This window comes from Drosophila simulans, chromosome 3R, assembly GCF_016746395.2.
Source record: "Drosophila simulans strain w501 chromosome 3R, Prin_Dsim_3.1, whole genome shotgun sequence".
Classification (NCBI taxonomy): Eukaryota; Metazoa; Arthropoda; class Insecta; order Diptera; family Drosophilidae; genus Drosophila; species Drosophila simulans.
Window position 1 is genome coordinate 10347887 of NC_052523.2, and position 17279 is coordinate 10365165.

At 39.0% G+C, this 17279-nt stretch overlaps 1 protein-coding gene across 5 annotated transcripts in view; it reads left to right on the plus strand.

The window, feature by feature from the left end:
- Window positions 1-44: 44 nt before the first annotated feature.
- The window catches only part of LOC6727900 (atrial natriuretic peptide receptor 1), a 30459-nt gene continuing 13224 nt past the window's right edge, over window positions 45-17279 (plus strand). Inside the window, exon 1 of one of the 5 annotated variants that reach the window (XM_039294740.2) lies at window positions 45-156. The gene's annotated coding sequence lies outside the window, so the exon portion shown is untranslated. The other 4 variants (XM_044923273.1, XM_016176636.3, XM_016176640.3 and 1 more) reach the window with 4 other exon arrangements.

Genomic DNA, 17279 nt, shown 5'->3' on the forward strand with positions numbered 1-17279 from the left:
ATCGACTCGTGCCATTGCGAAAAGGCGCCAGAAGCCGGTGATAAACCGTTAAGTGAACACCAAAGGCGGACGAAACCGGAAACGGAAGTCGACATATAAAGTGAAAGTGGAACAAAATTGACGCGAAACTAATCGAACTTAAAGTGTAAAGTGAATGTAATGATTTATGGATTTATACAACAATACAAATAAAAATCCAGAGTGGATATAAATCAAATTATAAGACCAATATAATGAATAATTTGAGGCATATGGCACGAACAGTGCGGGTCCTTCTGACAAGCTAAAGCTGCAACATTTGATAAATGATCGCCAATTGTGTGAACAAGAGGGGATAAAGATGGAAAATTGCACCTTCAAAGTGTAGTTTTTTCAGTCCTTTTTGTATTTTTAGTCAATGAGAAAATTCCATTTTTATGGCATTTATAAATTAAGGCAAAAAGTGTATGTAGGACGCCTTAAAATTGTATGTGTACTATAAATATAAAAAAATATGAATTCAGTTTTTGCAAACCTTAGCCGACGTACTTTATTGTAAAAGAAATCATATCTCATCATAATAATGATAGAAAATGTTGAGTGCATTGGACACTTTAGTGAGCATTTATATTTGTTAAGCTATTAAAACAGCAGAGTTCAAGCGTAACAATGTTTTTTAAATCATGTCTCTTCCATTTTAAAACTGTCTTCAAAAACTTGAGATTTTCTTCCTTAAGCAAAATGTTCTTGGCTTTTTCTCTCATTGCCATGCAGTGGACGTCTTCTTTTTCGGCGGCTCTTAGCTGCCATTTAAGGCTGCTTCCTTCTTGGCAATTGCCAGTTGGCTCTTGGCACATGTCTGTAGAGCCAGCTGCTGCCAAGATATATACAACCACGGGCAGCTAAAAAAGAACAATTAAAATGATTCTAGACCAGAAAAAAATTCCACCAGAATGTGTGATATTTTGCTGGGGAAGCGAAAAGAAACTGAAGACCTAAATCATCTAACATTAAGCGGATCGTAAATCATATTTCACGCAATTTCTTTGGTTTGAACCTAGTTTTTGGCTCCACAAATTTGTGCTCCCCATGGAAGCAGTCCCAGTCGAGACTTGGCTTTTATGGCTGCCATTTTTATTGTTAATCCTGCCGACGCAGAGGGCTCTTTCATCACAACAAGACAAAATTTAACTAACAAAGTTGACAGAACAGGAACAAGCGAGTCATAAATTTGCATTTGCTGGCATTTATTCTCAACGGTAAGCGAAACAGCCAGCGATTAATGTGGCTATTTCGAGGAATTTATTTTGCCAAAAACTTAAACGAAACTGTGTTTCAACAATGCTTCTTCTATGTTCTCCTGAATGAACCCGAAATCTAAACAAAACATCATAACAAAAGTGCATTTTTGGGAGCTTTCCCGGAAATTCGTTTATTTATTCGCAAGCAGGAAATGAAAACAAAGTCGGAGTGTAACCTTGATGCGAAATCGCACGGATTGGCAGGCAGATGGAAAATTTTGATTGCCATTCCCAGCGCGAGGGGTAGCTCCGTCTCAAGGTGGGCACTGCGAAACCAAATGGATCCAAGCTCCACATGCAAATGTGGCTCACAAGGAGGTGGTGTGTGAGAAGGGCCGGCTGCAAAGTGCACAGGCAATTAGCCATCATACGACCGATTGGGCTTAGACGGCAGGCCAAGCTAAAATCGAATCAGCACCGAATCGATTTCAAATGGAAATCTATTTGGGATTATGAAATCGCCGTGTTTAATCCTTAAGCGCATTTTCATTTACAAAACAATCAAATTACCCGTTCCCAATTAGAATTTGCATGGCTTAAAAACTGAAAACCCCAGTTTTCATGCAGTTTTACGTGAGACTTGCAGATGAATTAAAAACTTTTTGCTGCTGTTGCCAGTTGTTCGACATTTTTGGCTTTACGCACACACGTGCAGCGCAGTCAGCCGCAAAAAGTTGAGTATATGTGAGGCTAACCAACACGCAGACAACCAGCTCACACCTATTAGGCCATGCTCACGTGTTCGCAGCAGTTGGTCTAAAAGCCAAAACCTGTTAACAGTTAACAGCACCTGAGTGGTAAAACACTGAAATATGAGCAACGAGAAGTGCGACAACTGACCCGATTAATTGGGATTTCCTTTAGCCCCAACAATTAGTTTGGATTTTTGTCTTCGCCACTCGTATTACCAACTTTTCCCAACTTATGACACGAAACTTTTGCCCAAGTTGTCAACGTGGATTCTTGCAAAAACAATTAGTCAAATAACCATTTCCACTCTGCTCGAATTAATTCCTTAAAGAAGATGATGAAAAGTTGAAAATGCACCTGGTAGCTAAAAAGAAATTATAATAAAGCCTACGCAAATTCTTAAATACTCTGATATAAATACAACCATATGCTCTGCAAACTGAAGAAACTACATCCTTAAATTTCTCGGTTTCAAAAAAAATATGACTGAATAAAATAAATAGCCAAAAAACTTTATCGGATGTACATATCTAAAGCAGTTAACAAACAACTGAGATGATTCAACTTTCGATAAAGAAAGAGTGGGAAACTTACAAAAAACTGGAACTTGAAAAGAAGTCATGGGGACAAAGTGTAAAACAAATGTTTGCCCGTAAGAGTTGAGAAGGGAAATTGAAGGGCGAAAACAGGAAACCTTGTCAGGGCTTTCGGCGCACACGCTTCCTTTGAAAAGGATATGGGTAATGCGCCGTGCAAAATCCCTAAGACTTCCTAGGCAGATTGTGACTAAACACGTGAGCCGACATGGATGTCATTTGCAAAGTGCCCTGCCACAGCTGAAAAAACGAAGCTTCTAAGTTGCAAGTTACTATCTGAGATATATAAGGTGTTTATCGAAGTGCGACAAAGTAACACATTTAATAATAGCTTGGACTTAATTTCAGTTTTTAGTCAGGTTTAAACGTTTTAATTGTATAGCTTATTCATAGCTATTCATAGTTATTCATGGGTTAGTGTTAAACCAATCCCTGAAAAGGATAAATAATAAGCTTAAAAGCAAACTACGCACAGTTGGCAAAAGAAACCTCAAATTTTCCATTTTGTCATAAATCAAGCGTAGGCGATTTTCCATCTGCTCTAAACACACAACTGGGCCAAAGAAATCCCGTGGAGGAAATGCTTTGAAGATATTAAATAAATAAAATAAATAAATAAGTATTTTTCTGTTGCTGATGGCGCCTCTTGGTTGCAATTTTGTGTTGGGAACTTTTTGTGTATTTTCCGCATGGCAATAAACTAAATTTGATGCCTAAGGCAATCGCATAAGAAAGTCAATTGTGCCAACGTTTCATTTAGAACCTTTTGATATATTGTCTAAAGATTAACTTTTTTTTCGATTTAATGAGTTTCGCACATCTCTTTTTCAACAAGAACGCAAACAACGCATGTATCCTTTGCAAAATAGGATATCCAATTCAATGTGTCGCCACAGAAAACCAGAGAACATTTTGTTTTTATCCGCATCTGCATGCACTTCTAATGTTTATAAATAAATTTCTTTTACTGCTGCCTGGGCCAGATAGCAAAAAACCCAGAGCAACGAAAGTTTTAGTGTTATGACTGCGACGGCCATTCGTTTGCTGTTGGCCAACAACTTTATGGGTCTCCAGTACTCTATCTAGTGGTTAACCCCAAAAACCACAAGCATCTGAGCACAATTAAACAATTGCCCTCTAGTGAATATTTAAGCACGCAAATGCCTGATGCACATTTAACAGATTGCTGTGCAATATTACGTGAAATCGCCGCAAAGTCTAACACTTTTTTAATGAAGTGCACAATAATAATCATGAATAAATCAAAAAGGGTGCAAAACCATCAGCAAACGCTGTGCATACGATGCAATTAATTTAGCATGAACTGTGGTTCATGGTTCAAACGAACAAAAAAAAAATAGAAATGGTAGAAAAACCTTAAATGCTGTCTGCTAATGTGGCATGGGTAAACACATTTCACATTTCCCCGACACTCTCGCCCATTTCCCTCTACATCTGCTCCTTTGACAAATGAAAATTGCACTGAGCTGTAAATAAACAAAAAGAGTTGCGTGTCACGTAGCGAGAATTTTCTGTTTGCCGCTGTGCAATTTGTCGATTGTTGCTGTTCGAGATTACGCATACGCCGCGTTGGTTTAGTCGGGGGGTATAGCAATCGAATGAAAAATACGAAATACCCCAAGTGAAATTTGACGGAAATGATTGAAGCGGAGCTCATAGATTAGAGACCTCGAAAAACGTTCTATTTTATTGCTATTTTCGAATAGTGTGCAGAGAATGACATTGTATTTCACTCAAGATTTAAGAGAATATATTGTTTTTAGCAAATCAACTTTACCACATCTTTGCTGCACGGTTCAATAGCTAATCGATCAACTCGCCAAGGAGGTAGAGTAAACCTCTCTGAATTAGCCAAATGTTCTAGTTCTTGCCTTTTTTTTGTTTGTTTCGCTGTCACTAGACAAATATGAAAATTGCCATCCTGGCCATGCAATTAAGTAAAATAACAAGCTTTCGATTTTAGGTCTGCCCGCCCTTCTGTGGCGCTTGTTAACCCTATTTAGTTTCCGTTCCGTTTGCCCTTTTGTTTTGTTTACCGCCTGTGCGCTATCATCGATGGCGCTGAGCCACTGGCTCCGTCCTGGCTTGGTGTCCCATCGAAGCTATCTGTCGGTGCTTTATGCACTTGCCATCATCCCTTCGTTCCGCCCGCTGGTCGCCAACTCAGGACACAGCAACGCGTTACAGGTTTTTTTTTAGAGCGCGACGCCTCCGGAAGTCGGGACATGGGGTTGGCAGGAGTGGAAGGATTGGAAGGAGTGGCAGGTTGGCGAGCTGGTGGTCATGCATGGAAAAACGTGGCCACAACTTGACGTTGACCGTAAAAGCCTTTTTGCCGCGATTGTGTTTGCCTAGGTGGGGTCAAAAATTAGTTGAACTTCCAAGTGGTTTGGCAGCTAAAATAAAACAGCATAGGAACGATTTCTGTATTATTAAGTAGAAGTCGTAAGTCAAGGGAAAATATAATAACAATTTGGAAAATTTAATAAACTAGTTCAGGTCATCTTCATAAATATTTCAACCGTAAAAATAGTAATAATAAGAAGTTCCTAGTAACCAGTGGAAATCTTAATTATACATCACGATTAAATTATCTTTATACCAAGTTTCTCCATTTACAAAACCCTTCGCATTTCTCCAAGAAGAGTAATGCAAATTATTTTTTAATTGCCCTGTTCGGCCGCAGATGTCTTGCCAGTTTCCTCGCTTTTCTCGGCTGTCTTACCACAGTTTCCTTTTTCTGGCTGGAAACCATAGAAAGTGACTTCATCGCCACTTCATTACTTTTGGCGCGCCATGGCCAAACTCAATTAGAGCGTTGAATGCCAGTCATGAATGCAATATTCTCAGTCTCAGTCATGTCTTGTTCAAATCTTAAAGATTTGAAATATAGCGCTCGCTGACTTTATTTGTACAATCGAATTGCTTACGAATTGTTTCAGCTGGCACTTATCGCTGCTCAGAGACTTTCAGACTACAAAGCCATAGTCTGAGTCTGGCTTTTGAGTGTCTGCGGTTCGTTGGGAACGGGAAATTTATATGCCACTTAAATGCATTTTTCCACCCAGAGTGCCATGAAATGCGTTGCATTTCCGGTTCCATTCTTCACGGCCGCTCGTTTCCATTCGCTGCTCGCCTCCTTTTGGCATTGCCTTTATTTACTTGACTTTGGCGTCAGCTTGCAGTCCCCAGCCAGGGAGAATCCCATAAAAACTCAAAAAAACAGCACACACGTACAACCACTTTCAATATAATAGTATTTAAATGCATATTAAATAAAATTTTATTGGCAAAATTCACTGCAAAGTGAGACTTTATTTAAATGTTCCCCCTTAATAAATGTAATGTATCCTCTATTTTCTCCCCAAAGGCGGAACATATAGCGAAACTTACATGGATCGATTGTTAAGAATCGGCTGGGGGAAACTATATGCTTCTTTTGCATTTTATCTAACCCATATCCTATTATTTTATACACAACTGTAGACACAATGGGGAAATCTTGCAGTGCCCCTGCAAGTATGCAATAAAATTGCGTTCAATGTAATTTATTATTTCGGTGGCCACTTCCTTGAATCCCTCCCTTGTTTGGGCATTACTCAACCGTCTGGTTAAACTCAACTTAAATTCGGGTAAAACTGTAGTGGTTTCCTTTTAGCACCTTTATGTGCTGGCTTTCTTTTATTTCATAATGGGGACCGTTTTGCTGATAACTTCCCGACGGATTTTCGCACCATTTCACATGCCAAATTTACAAAAAATCCCCCTTTTACCGGAGCTTGACTACTGTCTGTCTTTCTGCATATGCTGTCGGTTGTCAGCCAGCGGAAAATTGTATTTTCATCTGTGCAGCGAAATGGCAAAAATCGTGACTGGGCGACCAGTAACAAAAATCAAATGAAATTCACTTCAGAATTTGAAACAATCAAACCATTAAAATAAGTTCTTATCTGAGAAATGGTGTGCCGGAAACTTTACCAGCTCTTGGCACAAACTTCTGGCCAACGGAAAAAAATGCGAAAATCTTTGAGGAATGCTGAGCACTCAACTAATTGTGTTTGCCAGCACTTTGCTGACTGGAAAATGGGATTAAGTCCTGCAAATATTTGCCGAAAAATTTGCAAGTTAAACGAAGTTTATTGACAGCTTCAATTTTCATACCTAATTTATTTCCCACTTATAGTTACTCCAGCAATTTCGCAGCCCAACTGGCTGAAATAACAAATTTGTTCCAGCTGAACTAACGCTTGGGAGCAAATTAAACGTTAAGGTGGCAACTGTCAGATAAAAGCTCCACTTTTATCACCCAGCCACCCACTTGATGGGGTGTTAAATTGGAAAAAGTTTCGTTTTAATGCATACAATTAGAATCGCTGAGTGAAAAGCCATGTTCGCAGCTGATTATCCGGTTAAAGCCAGCGAAAAGTTGCACGTATTTATTTAATTTTTGGCCAGCTCTGAACACTTTTTTTGCATATGGCACGGGCATCCTTAAAGAAACCTTCTCCAATAATAGCATACATATACTATACTATTTATTTGTCGTCCTTAAAATGAGACTCGGTTATGAATTACATTGTGCTCCGAGCTGCCATGTTGTGGCAACAAAAGTTCCAGCTGCATGCAACCGTTCGCAATTTCAGCGAGGAGCACACTGTAAACCTCATTAACTGGCAACACAATAGACTGCCCCTGTCCCCATCCACATCCTCCACTTTTGGCAAACAGACCGCCATGCATGTATGCAAATTAGTTTGCCCCGCTGCAGTTCTAATAATTTTTTACGACACCAAATTAAATTCAAATTGTACTATTTTACTTTCGAGAAACACACCGGACACCTAATATAACCTAAATAAAGTTTTCAGTGTCAGTTGTTTGTAGCTTTAATTAAATACATGTCTTTGAACACTGACACAATTTTATAGATTGTATTTTTAATTTATTTAATAATTTACCTAGCTTTTTGATGGTCACAATAATTGTCTAACTAAACTGACATTTACATTCCATTCAACGAAGCTAATATACCCCCTTACTGTATGAGCAACGACCAAATTCAACCATTTTATCATTTTAATTTTCACAAAAAACTGCTGGGAAATTAAAAAACTTTCAATGCCTTTAACATTTGATATACCAAATATAGCGAATATTGCTTGAATTATAAATAAATTAATGTTTGCCAAAAACAAGGCTATCAATATGTCAAACAAGGACCTCGTGACCGAAATGAACCCGTGCTTTAATCAATTATTCAAATGTCTCCTTGACCAATCCATTTTGGCCTTAAGCTTTGCTTTCGTTACTTTGGCCGAAAGCCGCGGGTGGCAAAATACACAAATGCCTTCTAGAAGAAAAGCCAAGGAATATAAATTATTAAAAATTAAAACCAACTCTGCTTGTGAAGAGATGAGATTAATTTTTGATATGAAATTTAACTGAATTTAACTGAACTATTTTCAACTAATTACACTGTTTTTCCAAGCTATTAAATATTTTAAATCCATTTCATCGGCATATCATCCACTTGAATTGTAAATACTTGCGTTAAATTGCTCACGAATTGGTTGAGCCAAACATTCAGAGATTCTCCGGTTGTTGGATGCCAATTAGCAAGTTAAAACGGAATCAGCCACATATGGCACATAAATTATATAATTGCGTGCTGTTTTCTCGCCAATTTCACCAATCAAAAACAGCCACGAAATGCAAATGCGAAGGCAATCATAAAAACGGTTTAACATACTTTTTCTCTGCTCGCCTTGCTTACCGCATGTAATTTGCACCCAAAAAGGATTTTACAAGGACAAACAACCGCACTACCACATTTGCTACTGATGTATTTTTGTTGAACTTTTAAAGCAAACAATATTTAAAAATATTTGAGAGAATTTGCACGGAATGTTTCAATTTCGAGATTACCACTTGGTATGCCACAAAAATCTTTGCAATTTATTGCACAAAAATCACATTTTAATCTTGAAAATGTCTTTCCATTTTCAACCGAAATATTTTCGTTTTCAGCTTAACCACTTGAAAATATAACATTTTTGCATCCTCGTTCAATTTGTCTGGCTAATTAATTGGCTATGCCTGGCTAAAACGAGAAAACTTCCATTTAGCCGAACCCTAGATGACTTTTTCAATAATTTCATGCTCCTCCGGGCACTGCGGTAGTGTTGAAATCATTAAAGTGGCCGAACTATAAATTGCCAGGACTCTCTTCAGTGGGTTGGTCACAGACGAAAGGAGTAGGAAGTGACTATGTGGTTGGTGTCATGGCCGAACTGCCTGTCAGCCAGCCGCAGTGCATCATTAACAGCACTGAGCTGGGTAATAATGCCGACAACAGATGTGGCCATCGCTCACCCCTCCCATCTGCGCCCAGAATCGAATTTGGCCAAAACTAACGAAGTGTGAACTCACTGCAGTCAAATTGAGTTTTCTCCAACGAAGTTCGCACAGTTAATTGAATCTTGAAGGGTAACAACTAAGTTTGTATTTATTTTATTGAAGCGATTATAACAAGTTGTTTTTGAAAGTCTATAAGCGATAAAGTGAATATTATGTGTAGTAAATATAATATTTTTATTTAAAATTAGCATCTCAAACGTAACAAAAACTAATTTATTACGATGCGAAAGTTTATGTTTTCTTAAACCTTTTATAACTGCTCGAGTTATAGCCAAAGTTTATCCTTCTTCTAGTTTCGGATGCTTCCTGCACTGCAGAGTATTAAAAAGTCATATTTTTGAGCCATTCTAGGGGATTTTGGCTATAGTTTGCAATGCTGATATGCGGTTGGCACAGTGGCAACTGCCACCAACCACAGAGACAAGCTGATAGAACTGACACACACACAAGGCTAAGCTGGAAAATAGTCACACCCACTAGCGAAAGCGGAAAGCCCAAAGGGATCAAGTGACAGAGGGAAGAGAATGATGGAGAATTCACTTTTGCGCCGGATGATTGCGCCTAAGGATGCGCTGAATTTTTCCTTCGAATTTACCCAGCTCGTTTAGAGCCAAAGTTTTGATACCTCGCCACCCTTCGCTGCACCGGAAAAGTTTTTGTAAAGTTTGCGTAAAGGACGCCACAACCTTTAGCTCGAACATGCAAATAGAATTAATTATAAATGTCTTCCATTGTTTCGCTTTCCATCCAATATGGTCTTAGCTCGTTAGGTCGCTCAAAGGCGCAAGTATGCCGTAATTACGTGGCCCAGTAACCGGATGTTTAGGGAAATAGTCTAAGTCTAATAGTACTAATTGAACAAAGGAAGCCAGAAGATTCCCACCTGGGAGCTGGCACACACATACATATATAAGTGCCCGTCTGGGCTCGATTTAATTGCTCAGACAATTAAATCTGTAAAACACTAGTCACATCACCTGGCTGTCTCGTCTGTCATATGCAGGATTTCACACACCCGCCGGAATCCGTAGAACAATTGCTTCAAACACAACAACACCCACACTTGGTCTGCGATAAAATGTGTGTTAGACATCGACTCTTAAAAGAGTTGCTTGTGAGATTTCCCAGTCCTGCTGCCCTTTACTACGGAATCCCTTTGATTGCAGTTATTGAAAAGTGTGGGGAATACTCATATGGGGGTCGAATGAAGAGTTCTTCGATGATATTGCATTTGAAAAGCGAATTTTTTGAAATAATATAATATTTTATATAGAATGCACTCTTAAAGGGGTCATAACGCTCACAATCTCTTAAATATTCTATTCTATATTTTATCAAGTATACAAATATTTTCATTAATAACTGCTACATTTTTGTTTTATATTTAATTAATTTAAAGAGCAATCGATAATTAGCCTGCAGGGTGTTGTGACACTTTCAAAAGTGACATAACGCCCATGGGCCTTTTGAATCAAAAATGGGTGGCACATCGCCCAGGAGCAATTTAACTCCAGTCACCAGGCACTTACCCTACAATTTGCATATTAAAACTGTTTATCAACGTTTTATTCCAGCAACTTTTAGAGATATTTAGAGAAATACATTATTTAATATCACTTTACTTATGTATTTATTGCATACCTTCCTGGGCTAAAACATAATTTTAAGAAATATTTTGCAATGAAAGGGTATTGCCTATTCAGCTAGTACAGCCCATACTTGGTATTGTTATAGACATTCCGGGACTTGTTTGTTGTTTTCATTTACAGTCATTGCTCGAAGCGTTCCGCCCACGCACACAAAGGCATTCAGACACAATGACACGCGGACGCACATGCACATTCGCATTTTAGCTGAGCTACAGGCGTGCCGCATATTGAATGGTGACAACGCGGCGTATACGCAATGCAATAAGCACGAGGGAGCGGGATACTGCGCGGCATTAAGTCGCTTTACTTATTAATTTCAATAAGAATAATGCTTAAAGAATCGATTCAATTTCCCTTCAATGTTTACATTCTGCCCGGCAGAAGTGCAATAGTGTGTGGCTTTGTCCCTTAAGCCATTCATTGTGCTCTTTTTCCGGTCGTGTCCTTGTCCGGAGCAATCAACATTGGCATTCCTTGGCTTGCCCTCTGCTCGACGGCATTCACGCAGGACGCTTTCCTTCTTTTTTACCATCCATTCATTGTCGTCGGCAGCCATTTCCATTCGCCGGAAGGATGAGGGACACTCGACGGCAGTGGACAGAGGCATGCTTAACATTTTCACCATGCAACTTCATTTGACTCATTTGCGCTTTATTGACAATTTATATGGATTGTCGAGCAGGCTGCAACGTCAGGGAAATGCTAATGTAAAAAGCCTCGCTGAAAATAAAAATGAGCGCCAAGTGGCTGGCAGAAATGAATAGGAATTTCATTTAATTTCCATTTTCAAAAGGAGCAACTGAATCCATAAAAGCCGTAGCGGGCTTAACTCGCCTACCCATCCATCAATGGCAAATGGATCCTGGAATCAAAATAAAAAAGACTTCCTTTTGATAGTCGTTAGCTGCTTATCTTTTCGAGGAGCCAACAATCCATCCGATTGACAGCCTAAACAGGAAATTGCAGTAGCGACCGGCACTGCAATTGATGCGTGGCCGGAAGAATCTAATTTATGTCCTTTCAACTGACAGGATGAGTGCCACCATTGGTTATGCACAAAGCAATCCTTTTTACGAGCTTCAGCTCGTGTAGCAGCTGGCTTAGCCCGAAAATTGCTGGCACTGCTAACTCGAATGTATGGCAAACAATTATGGAAAAGTAAACCCCAGCGCACTCACACAAAAAATGCACACAGCTATAGATAAAATGATGGGCAACAAGTGCATTTCATTCGCACCCATCTCTACCGAAAATTCTGTCTCATCCCGGTGATTTATTAAGTTTAAGTGCTGGAAACGGGTAAAAGGAGGTGGCAAGGCAGAGATAAAACTGAAATATGAAAGCTGCCGACCGGAGTAACCTGGTGTCCAACACTTCATGCGTACCACGCTGCGTATGCGTATTATCCATCCATCCCATGTATGCGTGTGTAATCTAAGCCAAAACAGAACAGGACGACGGGGACCAAGGACACCAGGCCAGCAGGCGAGCAGACGAGCTGAGGAGTGGTCCGTAGTTGAAATTCAAATTGGATTTGCGAATGTAATGGACAACGGGCAGGAATATATGTATGCATGCAGTCCGGCGAGAGTTCAGAGTTCTGAGCGAAGAGCCAACAGCTTTTAGGTTGAACACATGCCTGCTCCCAAGACTCATTCTTGATTATGATTTATTATTCATCTGCGATCGAAAACAGTCATGAATTGATTTGGGAAAGTAACACAGTGGCCAAGAGAAGAAGGTGGCTGAAAAATACGGTCTAACTCTATTGTTCTCAAAGAGAAGAAATGTGCTAAAATAGCTACTTTTATGTAGTATCTATTTCATAAATCATTTCAAACTACTGTCATTTCAAAGGCAGATAAGCAGTTCAGATAAAACAGATTTTCAGAAAAATTTCAAAAGTTGAATGCTTGCTTAGGTAATTGTTCATAAAACAGATAAAATATCTCAAATATATAACAAATTCGGAAGTCTTATCTGGAGTGTATTTTGCGTTATTTATTACTTTTTTTGATAAAGATACATAGATACTTTGGCTTGTCGCTCGTCATGCTTAAATTGTTTGATAAAATTCTGATTTAAATAAAACTTTTTTATTTAAATATACTTATGTAGCTGTAGCAGATCAGGTACGCAGCAGCCGGCGTCGCTGCCGCGGTCGCAGTTCTGCCGCAGTCACCGCCATCGCCGCCGCCGACTGCTTGAGCGGCGGAATCGACGACGACCGCCTTCGAATCCGATTTGGATTCGGATTCGGATGCGGGCGTTCAGTTCGGTTTGGCGAGTCGAGCGTGTGCGAAGCGCTCAGAAAACTGCGCACGGAACGCAGCGAAAGTTCGACGGCAAAATCTGTGGCAAGCGGCGCGTTTTCAAATTTCGCAGATACTCAGTGTTTTGAGTGCTACGCAACTTTTGAGATTCTCGGCTGCATAATTATTTTACACTGTATGCTCAATGGTATTGGCTTTGCGATAGCAGCTGTACAAAGTAAAAACAACGTGATAAGATAAAAAGCGCATAATTAAAAGTAAATAATGAAGGCACAATTGGATCTTGAGAAATGTGCAGCCGCAGCAAACAAGATATAAATAATCATGTCAGAAAAAGTGAAATTGAAATTGAAATTGAAAATAGTGGGCAGTCCGCCGGTCTTGGACTGAGTGAATCGAAGTGCTTGAACCATGTGCACAATTAACACATGGATCGCATCGATATCAATGTTAATCAATAATCCGTACACCTTCCGGACTGACCAATCGACTTGGATTTGTTTTCCCAATATTTATGGAATTCTGCGCATTCATTTGTTTGTCATTGTGGGTTTGTTTACCATTTCAGTTTGCTGTGCCAACAAATAATGTTGATTAATCGAACAAGCTGGCCACAGCTATACACACTAAATTCTAAATTAATTTATCCATGACAAAATGCACTATGCATTGAATAAATTGGGTGCTAGAATTTAATTGGTCATACAATTTAACGGCTACTAGAAACGAATTCGGTTTGTGGCAATTCGAATTCCACCTGATTTGTTTGCCACCTTCTTAATGTTTGTAATTGTCTGCCGAGCAAACAAAATACGTTGCCAGCAAACATTAGTCGCAGTAGCCAAACGTGTTTGCTACTGCAAAACAAAATTTGTTGGGGGTCTCCACACAACCTGCATATTTTATTTGGTTTATGTACTTTTCGGATCGTTTTTCGATTCCGATTCGTTTAATTGCTATGGCCCGAACTTAAATATTGGGCGGACAGAAAGCCGGAATATTGCATTTAAAAAGAACCACGCAAAGTGCAAAATGGTTTAAGCTATCGATGCGAGTGAACATATCCCAAGGGGAGATGCAACACCCCCCCTTTGGGGCAGTGGAGCCGTTCCCCTCACCCGGTTAACTCGGCAGTGCTGACAGACGTGTTGAACTTGAAATACAATTTGTAAAAATATTTGCCGCTGCTGTTGCTATTCGAGAATGGGTTGCTTTACAATTGGTTAGGCGTTACGACGGTTTTTTCTACTGGCGGAAATGCTCTAAAAGAGAATAGACGTTTTCACATTCTTCTAATCGCTTTTAGGGAACCCAGAAATTTTGGGCAAAAAGATCAGACTTGCAGGTATAATAAATTATTAAAGTTTGTATATAACTTTATCTTTCAAAAGTCAATATTAGAAGCTTAAGTGTATATAATTAATATTGTTAAACTAATTCACATCACGCACTTTAGTCGCTGCACTTAATAGTCGCAGATACTGCAGAGTATCTTTTCAATTAAAAAAAAGTATCTCAACTGGAACATTTCAAAGCCCGGCTTCCACCAAATGTTTTTCGATTTCTAAATTGAATATTCAGCATTGCTCACATTTTGTTTTCATTTACACCGTTTTGTTTTGGTTTTTTCGTTTGCGTGAATTTTCACAGCATGAAGAGGGCGATGTGCAAATAAACGTTCTAAGCAAATATTTGTATAGAGTTTCCCTGCAAATGGAACACCTCCAGCTGGCACCTCCATTGCTCATTCACAATGAGCAATTAAACGCCTACGAAAAGTGCACTTAATTTATGCTCACCCAGCCACTTTGCGGCGACACTCAGTCACCTGTGTCTCTGGTGTCTGAGGTGAATCAAAACATGTTAATGGCTAATTCCGTTGATTGATAATCACAGAGCTGTTGTGATACAAATGAGTACAGTAATCGCTGAAATGGATATAGCGATCGTGGGATAATTTGTAATCAGCTAATGATCAACTAACACTCTTCTAATAATCCATAAGATGCTTTTGACTAATTCTTGAGAACAATTCCACGGCAATTACGCCTTCGATTACATAACTTTGTATATTACGCGACGTTCAATTGTGTTTTCATTTTCTTCGAGTAGAGCTAAAAATATAAAAATACTCACAAAATATGCAGCTCATATTTCTCGCACCAAAAAAAAAACAAACCAAAACAATCCAATCAGCTTGCCCAGCACAAAATCCACCGAGTAGAAACCAAAACAAAAATATTAGTCAACAAATAAAGAGAGTAGTAATGACCGCGAAGAAGGCTATTAAGCTGAGATAAAAATCGACTAATTAATACCCTAGCACCACATTTGTGACAATTGATACAAGTCAACTTCAAACTGGTTTCGTTTGATCAAAACGAATGTAAAGCCTAGGCATGAATGAATATTTCAAGCTAACTCGATGAACAATCCATAAGCAACCATCAGAACTAATTATTTAATTAGCCAAATGATCGATTTAACGACACTTAACGGTTCCAAATTGTCAGCCGTTTTAAAATGGAAAGCAAAGCAGTGTCGATATATTTGCATAGTTTCAGCTACGAAAAGTAATTAAGCAACATGACCGAAGCGATGACAGCAAAAATGCCAAGGGAACGGGGGAATACGGCACTAAACGTGGGGTTTACGCTCCAAAAATAGCCACAACAATGCGACAGGTGACGTTTGACTGGCTGCCCAGCTGACCAGTTGACCAGTTAAACAACCTATTAATAAAGCGTGAACTTCATTAGTCAGAGGCGAGGGAAAGAAATGAGTGAATTAGCATATGCCGGTGAACAGCTGGACAGAAGACTGATACCCATCGCGGCTTGGGGCCAATGAAATGGGCGAATTGCAGATTAAAACCTCATAAATCATTCGGCTCAATCAGAGACCCACGGGTCTAACGGCATCGAAAGACTGTTCTACAGAGAAAAAATGGAACTTAATATCATGATCTTAGTACCAATTAATAAAATTTTAAAGATAAATATTATGATAAAGTATTAAAACTAGCAAGGGCCAGCAAAACTTAGATATATTCATATGACTTAAAATAGTAATATATCTTAGTTTTTAGTATTACACTCCTCTTTTTTTGAGTGCATCGATTGCTACCTAAATGAAGTTTGATATTAGGGACGGGGCTGTCCGAAGACAGCTGGAGATCGAGGGGATTGCTTGGTTAATCCGCGGCACGTGTACCCTCTTAAGACTTAAAAAAATCCATAGCGTACAAAATTTCAAAGCCAAAACAAAAATGATAAAATATCAAGGAAAAAACAAAGGCTTATTTGTATAATATAAAAAAAATAAACAAAAAAAAAACTCGGAACAAAACACTCTCCATCTCTGCCTGCAAATGCCCCTTTCTCCACTCCGCAACTTTTGGGGAGAGCAGCAACTCAAGTCTGTAGTTGACCCATATTTGTTGTAAGTTTTGGCATTTGACGAATTGTTTGCTGGCTGTCCAATGCGACAACCTTGAGAATTGGACGAACATATGTCTGCCAGGTCTCAATCATGATTGAAATGTTTGAAAACCAACTTTTGAAGTGCGATGTTTTCAAAGAGAAAAGGGAGAACTCAATTTTCTACTTAGACTAAAGAAAATCATATATCCTTATGATTGATTTGAAAATATCAACTTTTATAGAAAATATTTTTAGCAACGCCAAAGGGCATCATTACGGTGGTTTAATTATACCCGCTACTCGTAGAGTAAAAGGGTATACTAGGCTCGTTGAAAAGTGTGTAACAGGCAGAAGAAAGAATCCAGGGATCTTGCCAAAAAATGTTTTAATTATTTGTTTTTAGCTTTATTTATTTATATTAATAGAATCTTAAGAATTCATTCAGCCACTCCCAGAAGCTTAGTAACGGGTATCTGATAGTCGAGGAACGCGACTGTAGCGTTCTCTCTTGTATGTATTTTTTATAGATTTCCTACGGGCAAATGGCATTGTGACCACTCTTTATATTTCGCATTGTATTTATTGCCATTGTTTGTTTGTCTTAGACGCTCTTTGGATACATTTGAATGCCTTCGAGGGCTCTTTTTGTTTGGCTCTATTTTTAGATATAAAAATATATCTTCGCGGCTATTGAGGCTTTGGAAAGAAGTTTAATGAACGGATAGCCGTGATCATAATCGGCGAATGGAAAAATTGGTCAAGAGTTAACCGAACTTGCGCCGCGACCAGGAACTGTCCCCAATCAAGAGATTGCTCCATTATATGTCGAATCATTCTTCTGGTTCTGCAACAAAGCGATTCTTCACGTTCTTTACTTACTTTTCTAATTGCCGTTAAATTTGCAACGAATTCTAAACCTATGCTTTCCGAT